General features: G+C 43.6%; 18 non-coding genes across 18 annotated transcripts; all 18 read left to right on the top strand.

Moving 5' to 3' along the window:
* The first annotated feature begins 1,051 nt into the window (after window positions 1–1,051).
* Window positions 1,052–1,125, top strand: trnai-aau (transfer RNA isoleucine (anticodon AAU)). Its single transcript has one exon. It is a non-coding gene; the product is annotated as a tRNA-Ile (tRNA).
* A 245-nt stretch (window positions 1,126–1,370) lies between these two features.
* On the top strand, window positions 1,371–1,443 carry trnar-ucg (transfer RNA arginine (anticodon UCG)). The gene has a single exon. It is a non-coding gene; the product is annotated as a tRNA-Arg (tRNA).
* A 286-nt stretch (window positions 1,444–1,729) lies between these two features.
* On the top strand, window positions 1,730–1,803 carry trnai-aau (transfer RNA isoleucine (anticodon AAU)). The gene has a single exon. It is a non-coding gene; the product is annotated as a tRNA-Ile (tRNA).
* A 252-nt stretch (window positions 1,804–2,055) lies between these two features.
* trnar-ucg (transfer RNA arginine (anticodon UCG)) lies at window positions 2,056–2,128 on the top strand. Its single transcript has one exon. It is a non-coding gene; the product is annotated as a tRNA-Arg (tRNA).
* A 286-nt stretch (window positions 2,129–2,414) lies between these two features.
* On the top strand, window positions 2,415–2,488 carry trnai-aau (transfer RNA isoleucine (anticodon AAU)). The gene has a single exon. It is a non-coding gene; the product is annotated as a tRNA-Ile (tRNA).
* A 252-nt stretch (window positions 2,489–2,740) lies between these two features.
* On the top strand, window positions 2,741–2,813 carry trnar-ucg (transfer RNA arginine (anticodon UCG)). Its single transcript has one exon. It is a non-coding gene; the product is annotated as a tRNA-Arg (tRNA).
* Window positions 2,814–3,088: 275 nt separating this feature from the next.
* On the top strand, window positions 3,089–3,162 carry trnai-aau (transfer RNA isoleucine (anticodon AAU)). The gene has a single exon. It is a non-coding gene; the product is annotated as a tRNA-Ile (tRNA).
* A 250-nt stretch (window positions 3,163–3,412) lies between these two features.
* trnar-ucg (transfer RNA arginine (anticodon UCG)) lies at window positions 3,413–3,485 on the top strand. Its single transcript has one exon. It is a non-coding gene; the product is annotated as a tRNA-Arg (tRNA).
* A 286-nt stretch (window positions 3,486–3,771) lies between these two features.
* Window positions 3,772–3,845, top strand: trnai-aau (transfer RNA isoleucine (anticodon AAU)). Its single transcript has one exon. It is a non-coding gene; the product is annotated as a tRNA-Ile (tRNA).
* Window positions 3,846–4,095: 250 nt separating this feature from the next.
* On the top strand, window positions 4,096–4,168 carry trnar-ucg (transfer RNA arginine (anticodon UCG)). The gene has a single exon. It is a non-coding gene; the product is annotated as a tRNA-Arg (tRNA).
* Window positions 4,169–4,454: 286 nt separating this feature from the next.
* On the top strand, window positions 4,455–4,528 carry trnai-aau (transfer RNA isoleucine (anticodon AAU)). The gene has a single exon. It is a non-coding gene; the product is annotated as a tRNA-Ile (tRNA).
* A 252-nt stretch (window positions 4,529–4,780) lies between these two features.
* Window positions 4,781–4,853, top strand: trnar-ucg (transfer RNA arginine (anticodon UCG)). The gene has a single exon. It is a non-coding gene; the product is annotated as a tRNA-Arg (tRNA).
* A 286-nt stretch (window positions 4,854–5,139) lies between these two features.
* trnai-aau (transfer RNA isoleucine (anticodon AAU)) lies at window positions 5,140–5,213 on the top strand. The gene has a single exon. It is a non-coding gene; the product is annotated as a tRNA-Ile (tRNA).
* A 252-nt stretch (window positions 5,214–5,465) lies between these two features.
* Window positions 5,466–5,538, top strand: trnar-ucg (transfer RNA arginine (anticodon UCG)). The gene has a single exon. It is a non-coding gene; the product is annotated as a tRNA-Arg (tRNA).
* Window positions 5,539–5,824: 286 nt separating this feature from the next.
* Window positions 5,825–5,898, top strand: trnai-aau (transfer RNA isoleucine (anticodon AAU)). Its single transcript has one exon. It is a non-coding gene; the product is annotated as a tRNA-Ile (tRNA).
* Window positions 5,899–6,150: 252 nt separating this feature from the next.
* On the top strand, window positions 6,151–6,223 carry trnar-ucg (transfer RNA arginine (anticodon UCG)). Its single transcript has one exon. It is a non-coding gene; the product is annotated as a tRNA-Arg (tRNA).
* Window positions 6,224–6,509: 286 nt separating this feature from the next.
* trnai-aau (transfer RNA isoleucine (anticodon AAU)) lies at window positions 6,510–6,583 on the top strand. The gene has a single exon. It is a non-coding gene; the product is annotated as a tRNA-Ile (tRNA).
* A 250-nt stretch (window positions 6,584–6,833) lies between these two features.
* On the top strand, window positions 6,834–6,906 carry trnar-ucg (transfer RNA arginine (anticodon UCG)). Its single transcript has one exon. It is a non-coding gene; the product is annotated as a tRNA-Arg (tRNA).
* The last annotated feature ends 166 nt before the right edge of the window (window positions 6,907–7,072 follow it).

Raw genomic sequence — 7,072 nt, 5'->3', positions numbered from 1 at the left:
GGTGCGTTCCAGGCAACCCGTAACTCGTGTTTTTCCGACCTGTTCCTATGGTTACCCGTTAGAACGTATAGTCAAACTCGTAACTTCCCACCTGTGAACTCGTACTAGATCGATCTACTCCCAGTTCCCAGTTCGTAACTCGTAACTTGCCTGGAACGCTACAAACTCGTAACTGGTGACTTGAAGTCGTGACTTACGGGTTAAAAAGCCTGCCTGGAACGCACCATTAGAGTCAGGGTTAGGGTTAGGCGATTCAAACATTTGAGATTATGTGTCGGCTAACATCTGATGAGTTTATAGCTACAAGTTCAGTGCAAGCTCTGCTGACTTGGGACTTAAATCATAACTGCATAGGCTAATGACTGGTGTTTTTGTTTTACTCACTGGAGTGTTGAACACCATTTTTACATTGATTTTGCACATTACGTGGCACTACAGTGGCTTGAATGAAGACGGGAGATTAACGGGAATTTCATCAGGGAAATGACAGCAGATCACATGTATGTGAGCTCAAGTCCATATGTAGTTGGAGGGTGGTCTCATCTCACCTGTTTCCAGTGATGCTTTTTCTCAACAGAAACCAATGTGATGCTACCTCTCCAATGCTGTGCAATGTCTCAGTCATTTTGAAACGCTGTACAGAACCAAGCTTATAAACATGAATAATAATCCAAACTGTGGGTCCATCAAAAGTTTAAAATCCAAGATTTGTGACCATGTGGCCTAATGGACAAGGCGTCTGACTTCGGATCAGAAGATTGAGGGTTCGTTGTTGGATCTCTCATTCTGTCCTCTGCAGTATCTCTGGAATTTGAAGGAGCCACTCATCTGTCCTCAGTCAACTACATCAAGGTTTACAGTGATCATGTGGTTTTTGGAGCCTGTGTGAAAAGATTGGTGCTGAGAAACGCCTTTGCTTTTTGCTTGACAGAAAAGCTGTATTTCAGTCCAGCAATGTGTTTAGTGTTTGAGGAAGCAGTAAGAAAGAAGATGGCTTGACTGTGGTTTACACTGTGTCTGGCTTTTTGTACAGCAATAGGAGCAAAAACAAGGCCGGTTGGCTCAGCTAGTTAGAATGTGGTGCTAATAACACCAAGGTCATGGGTTCGATCCCCATACTGGCCAAAAAATCACGCTTTTCTGGCACTGAACGGCACATTACATGTATGTGAGCTCAAGTCCAGTTAGAGGGTGGTCTCATCTCACCTGTTTCCAGTGACACTTTTTCTCAACAGAAACCAATGTGAAGCTACCTCTCCAATGCTGTGCAATGTCTCAGTCATTTTGAAACGCTGTACAGAACCAAGCTTATAAACATGAATAATAATCCAAACTGTGGGTCCATCAAAAGTTTAAAATCCAAGATTTGTGACCATGTGGCCTAATGGACAAGGCGTCTGACTTCGGATCAGAAGATTGAGGGTTCGAGTCCCTTCATGGTTGGATCTCTCATTCTGTCCTCTGCAGTATCTCTGGTATTTGAAGGAGCCACTCATCTGTCCTCAGTCAACTACATCAAGGTTTACAGTGATCATGTGGTGTTTGGAGCCTGTGTGAAAAGTTAAAAGATTGGTGCTGACAAACACCTTTGCCTTATTTTGCTCATTAGGAAAGCTGTATTTCAGTCCAGCAATGTGTTTAGTGTTTGAGGAAGCAGTAAGAAAGAAGATGGCTTGACTGTGGTTTACACTGTGTCTGGCTTTTTGTACAGCAATAGGTGGGAGAACAAGGCCGGTTAGCTCAGCTGGTTAGAGCGTGGTGCTAATAACGCCAAGGTCATGGGTTCGATCCCCATACTGGCCAGAAAAGTCACTCTCATATGGCACTGAAAGGCACATTACATGTATGTGAGCTCAAGTCCATATGTAGTTGGAAGGTGGTCTCCTCTCACCTGTTTCCAGTGACACTTTTTCTCAACAGAAACCAATGTGAAGCTACCTCTCCAATGCTGTGCAATGTCTCAGTCATTTTGAAACGCTGTACAGAACCAAGCTTATAAACATGAATAATAATCCAAACTGTGGGTCCATCAAAAGTTTAAAATCCAAGATTTGTGACCATGTGGCCTAATGGACAAGGCGTCTGACTTCGGATCAGAAGATTGAGGGTTCGAGTCCCTTCATGGTTGGATCTCTCATTCTGTCCTCTGCAGTATCTCTGGTATTTGAAGGAGCCACTCATCCGTCCTCAGTCAACGACATCAAGGTTTACAGTGATCAAGTGGTGTTTGGAGCCTGTGTGAAAAGTTAAAAGATTGGTGCTGACAAACACCTTTGCCTTATTTTGCTCATTAGGAAAGCTGTATTTCAGTCCAGTAATGTGTTTAGTGTTTGAGGAAGCAGTAAGAAAGAAGATGGCTTGACTGTGGTTTACACTGTGTCTGGCTTTTTGTACAGCAATAGCTGCGAAAACAAGGCCGGTTAGCTCAGCTGGTTAGAGCGTGGTGCTAATAACGCCAAGGTCATGGGTTCGATCCCCATACTGGCCAGAAAAGTCACTCTCATATGGCACAGAAAGACACATTACATGTATGTGAGCTCAAGTCCATATGTAGTTGGAAGGTGGTCTCCTCTCACCTGTTTCCAGTGACACTTTTTCTCAACAGAAACCAATGTGAAGCTACCTCTCCAATGCTGTGCAATGTCTCAGTCATTTTGAAACGCTGTACAGAACCAAGCTTATAAACATGAATAATAATCCAAACTGTGGGTCCATCAAAAGTTTAAAATCCAAGATTTTTGACCATGTGGCCTAATGGACAAGGCGTCTGACTTCGGATCAGAAGATTGAGGGTTCGAGTCCCTTCATGGTTGGATCTCTCATTCTGTCCTCTGCAGTATCTCTGGTATTTGAAGGAGCCACTCATCCGTCCTCAGTCAACGACATCAAGGTTTACAGTGATCATGTGGTGTTTGGAGCCTTTGTGAAAGATTGGTGCTGAGAAACACCTTTGCTTTTAGCTTATTAGGAAAGCTGTATTTCAGTCCAGCAATGTGTTTAGTGTTTGAGGAAGCAGTAAGAAAGAAGATGGCTTGACTGTGGTTTACACTGTGTCTGGCTTTTTGTACAGCAATAGGTGGGAGAACAAGGCCGGTTAGCTCAGCTGGTTAGAGCGTGGTGCTAATAACGCCAAGGTCATGGGTTCGATCCCCATACTGGCCAGAAAAGTCACTCTCATATGGCACTGAAAGGCACATTACATGTATGTGAGCTCAAGTCCATATGCAGTAGGAAGGTGGTCTCCTCTCACCTGTTTCCAGTGACACTTTTTCTCAACAGAAACCAATGTGAAGCTACCTCCAATGCTGTGCAATGTCTCAGTCATTTTGAAACGCTGTACAGAACCAAGCTTATAAACATGAATAATAATCCAAACTGTGGGTCCATCAAAAGTTTAAAATCCAAGATTTTTGACCATGTGGCCTAATGGACAAGGCGTCTGACTTCGGATCAGAAGATTGAGGGTTCGAGTCCCTTCATGGTTGGATCTCTCATTCTGTCCTCTGCAGTATCTCTGGTATTTGAAGGAGCCACTCATCCGTCCTCAGTCAACTACATCAAGGTTTACAGTGATCAAGTGGTGTTTGGAGCCTGTGTGAAAAGTTAAAAGATTGGTGCTGACAAACACCTTTGCCTTATTTTGCTCATTAGGAAAGCTGTATTTCAGTCCAGTAATGTGTTTAGTGTTTGAGGAAGCAGTAAGAAAGAAGATGGCTTGACTGTGGTTTACACTGTGTCTGGCTTTTTGTACAGCAATAGCTGCGAAAACAAGGCCGGTTAGCTCAGCTGGTTAGAGCGTGGTGCTAATAACGCCAAGGTCATGGGTTCGATCCCCATACTGGCCAGAAAAGTCACTCTCATATGGCACTGAAAGGCACATTACATGTATGTGAGCTCAAGTCCATATGCAGTAGGAAGGTGGTCTCCTCTCACCTGTTTCCAGTGACACTTTTTCTCAACAGAAACCAATGTGAAGCTACCTCCAATGCTGTGCAATGTCTCAGTCATTTTGAAACGCTGTACAGAACCAAGCTTATAAACATGAATAATAATCCAAACTGTGGGTCCATCAAAAGTTTAAAATCCAAGATTTTTGACCATGTGGCCTAATGGACAAGGCGTCTGACTTCGGATCAGAAGATTGAGGGTTCGAGTCCCTTCATGGTTGGATCTCTCATTCTGTCCTCTGCAGTATCTCTGGTATTTGAAGGAGCCACTCATCCGTCCTCAGTCAACGACATCAAGGTTTACAGTGATCAAGTGGTGTTTGGAGCCTGTGTGAAAAGTTAAAAGATTGGTGCTGACAAACACCTTTGCCTTATTTTGCTCATTAGGAAAGCTGTATTTCAGTCCAGTAATGTGTTTAGTGTTTGAGGAAGCAGTAAGAAAGAAGATGGCTTGACTGTGGTTTACACTGTGTCTGGCTTTTTGTACAGCAATAGGTGGGAGAACAAGGCCGGTTAGCTCAGCTGGTTAGAGCGTGGTGCTAATAACGCCAAGGTCATGGTTTCGATCCCCATACTGGCCAGAAAAGTCACTCTCATATTGCACTGAAAGACACATTACATGTATGTGAGCTCAAGTCCATATGCAGTAGGAAGGTGGTCTCCTCTCACCTGTTTCCAGTGACACTTTTTCTCAACAGAAACCAATGTGAAGCTACCTCTCCAATGCTGTGCAATGTCTCAGTCATTTTGAAACGCTGTACAGAACCAAGCTTATAAACATGAATAATAATCCAAACTGTGGGTCCATCAAAAATTTAAAATCCAAGATTTGTGACCATGTGGCCTAATGGACAAGGCGTCTGACTTCGGATCAGAAGATTGAGGGTTCGAGTCCCTTCATGGTTGGATCTCTCATTCTGTCCTCTGCAGTATCTCTGGTATTTGAAGGAGCCACTCATCCGTCCTCAGTCAACTACATCAAGGTTTACAGTGATCATGTGGTGTTTGGAGCCTGTGTGAAAAGTTAAAAGATTGGTGCTGACAAACACCTTTGCCTTATTTTGCTTATTAGGAAAGCTGTATTTCAGTCCAGTAATGTGTTTAGTGTTTGAGGAAGCAGTAAGAAAGAAGATGGCTTGACTGTGGTTTACACTGTGTCTGGCTTTTTGTACAGCAATAGCTGCGAAAACAAGGCCGGTTAGCTCAGCTGGTTAGAGCGTGGTGCTAATAACGCCAAGGTCATGGTTTCGATCCCCATACTGGCCAGAAAAGTCACTCTCATATGGCTCTGAAAGACACATTACATGTATGTGAGCTCAAGTCCATATGTAGTTGGAAGGTGGTCTCCTCTCACCTATTTCCAGTGACACTTTTTCTCAACAGAAACCAATGTGAAGCTACCTCTCCAATGCTGTGCAATGTCTCAGTCATTTTGAAACGCTGTACAGAACCAAGCTTATAAACATGAATAATAATCCAAACTGTGGGTCCATCAAAAGTTTAAAATCCAAGATTTGTGACCATGTGGCCTAATGGACAAGGCGTCTGACTTCGGATCAGAAGATTGAGGGTTCGAGTCCCTTCATGGTTGGATCTCTCATTCTGTCCTCTGCAGTATCTCTGGTATTTGAAGGAGCCACTCATCCGTCCTCAGTCAACTACATCAAGGTTTACAGTGATCATGTGGTGTTTGGAGCCTGTGTGAAAAGTTAAAAGATTGGTGCTGACAAACACCTTTGCCTTATTTTGCTTATTAGGAAAGCTGTATTTCAGTCCAGCAATGTGTTTAGTGTTTGAGGAAGCAGTAAGAAAGAAGATGGCTTGACTGTGGTTTACACTGTGTCTGGCTTGTTGTACAGCAATAGGTGCCAAAATAAGGCCGGTTAGCTCAGCTGGTTAGAGCGTGGTGCTAATAACGCCAAGGTCAGGGGTTCGATCCCCATACTGGCCAGAAAAGTCACTCTCATATGGCACTGAAAGACACATTACATGTATGTGAGCTCAAGTCCATATGTAGTTGGAAGGTGGTCTCCTCTCACCTATTTCCAGTGACACCTTTTCTCAACAGAAACCAATGTGAAGCTGCCTCTCCAATGTTGTGCAATGTCTCAGTCATTTTGAAACGCTGTACAGAACCAAGCTTATAAACATGAATAATAATCCAAACTGTGGGTCCATCAAAAGTTTAAAATCCAAGATTTGTGACCATGTGGCCTAATGGACAAGGCGTCTGACTTCGGATCAGAAGATTGAGGGTTCGAGTCCCTTCATGGTTGGATCTCTCATTCTGTCCTCTGCAGTATCTCTGGTATTTGAAGGAGCCACTCATCCGTCCTCAGTCAACTACATCAAGGTTTACAGTGATCAAGTGGTGTTTGGAGCCTGTGTGAAAAGTTAAAAGATTGGTGCTGACAAACACCTTTGCCTTATTTTGCTCATTAGGAAAGCTGTATTTCAGTCCAGTAATGTGTTTAGTGTTTGAGGAAGCAGTAAGAAAGAAGATGGCTTGACTGTGGTTTACACTGTGTCTGGCTTTTTGTACAGCAATAGCTGCGAAAACAAGGCCGGTTAGCTCAGCTGGTTAGAGCGTGGTGCTAATAACGCCAAGGTCATGGGTTCGATCCCCATACTGGCCAGAAAAGTCACTCTCATATGGCACAGAAAGACACATTACATGTATGTGAGCTCAAGTCCATATGTAGTTGGAAGGTGGTCTCCTCTCACCTGTTTCCAGTGACACTTTTTCTCAACAGAAACCAATGTGAAGCTACCTCCAATGCTGTGCAATGTCTCAGTCATTTTGAAACGCTGTACAGAACCAAGCTTATAAACATGAATAATAATCCAAACTGTGGGTCCATCAAAAGTTTAAAATCCAAGATTTTTGACCATGTGGCCTAATGGACAAGGCGTCTGACTTCGGATCAGAAGATTGAGGGTTCGAGTCCCTTCATGGTTGGATCTCTCATTCTGTCCTCTGCAGTATCTCTGGTATTTGAAGGAGCCACTCATCCGTCCTCAGTCAACTACATCAAGGTTTACAGTGATCATGTGGTGTTTGGAGCCTGTGTGAAAAGTTAAAAGATTGGTGCTGACAAACACCTTTGCCTTATTTTGCTTATTAG

This window comes from Trachurus japonicus, chromosome 19, assembly GCF_045865225.1.
Source record: "Trachurus japonicus isolate A0001 chromosome 19, Traja_1.0".
Lineage (NCBI taxonomy): Eukaryota > Metazoa > Chordata > Actinopteri > Carangiformes > Carangidae > Trachurus > Trachurus japonicus.
Note: the sequence above shows the minus strand (reverse complement) of the source record. Positions and strands in the feature narration are given on the sequence as shown.